Here is a 1221-nt window from a genome sequence, read left to right on the forward strand (position 1 = left end):
TTGCGATTTGGAAAGCGATTCAAGCTCGAATTGAACGAACTGCTCGAATCAGTGTTTTGACGTTTCGTTTGTTTGTGTGTTGTGTGATCGCAAGAATGCAACTCCGACAATCGGTGCATTCTCGACAAAGGACGAAATTTTAAAGAGCTTATGTGGCTCATGTGCCTTGTGGTTGTATTGTAAGCGAGCTATTCTGCCGCTCATGGCAAGTTCGTCCCAATTGCATTTTTGTCAATTTTGAGTTTATTTATGGAATCAATTCCTTTTTATATCTACTTTCGATAAAACAAATATTTTTGAATACTTCGTTCAGAGGAACTATGAAAAAATTTAACCCCACAGCCAATAATGGCTATGAAAAATGTGATATTTACCACAACTTATGGTCTTCAGGATTAGAATTGGATGTACCAAGTGATATTCGATAGGAGGTTTGATTGAATTTTACGCGGTCTACATCGTGTGGCTCTAGCTGATAGTACAATGTTTTCTTCAAGACGAAGTTTCCTCCAGTAGCTTCTTCCGGCTGTTGTTTGTTGACAGTGAACGCTTTAGGTGTGTCACTGTATTGTTAGTTGAAGCATTCTTCAGTAAATACTACTTTTCGTATTTTATCCGTATTTTATGTAAAGACGTGGGCAAGAATTATTCAATTATTGTCGTGAATTTCGTTTTGAAGGATTTGCCAGTCATATCAAATACTTCGGTACGCTACTTAGCTGTTTTTTAAAGGAGCAAACATTTTCCTAAGCTATAGGTGTTCTTTCATATTTGCTTCCTCTGCTACGTGGAAGCTTTCCGCCCTTGGAACACGTCTCGAAACATTAGCCCTTGAAACATGTCTCGATGCCATAGGGGTGATTGTAAGCGAATACATTTGAGGCATTCCATAGAAAATGAATAAAAATGAATATTTTTTTAACATCTCGAAATAAAATAGGTAACATCAGAAATTTTCATTGTAAATAAATCATTGTCCAGAACAATAAAAAATCTTCTATTTTTACCATGAAGGGGGTGTTATGTATTTTAACAGCAATTTTTCCGATACATTCAGAAGTCACTGACAATGTTTTTCATGGTTAAATTATTGTCAGTGGTAGATTCAACAAAAAAAAAAACATTGTTAAAACATGGTTATAAAAAACCGCTTGCAAGCTTACACTAAAAAAAACATGTTATTTATGGTTACAATAAAAACATTGTCCATTCACTGTTCTC

Source organism: Wyeomyia smithii, chromosome 2, assembly GCF_029784165.1.
Source record: "Wyeomyia smithii strain HCP4-BCI-WySm-NY-G18 chromosome 2, ASM2978416v1, whole genome shotgun sequence".
In the NCBI taxonomy this organism is placed as follows: domain Eukaryota; kingdom Metazoa; phylum Arthropoda; class Insecta; order Diptera; family Culicidae; genus Wyeomyia; species Wyeomyia smithii.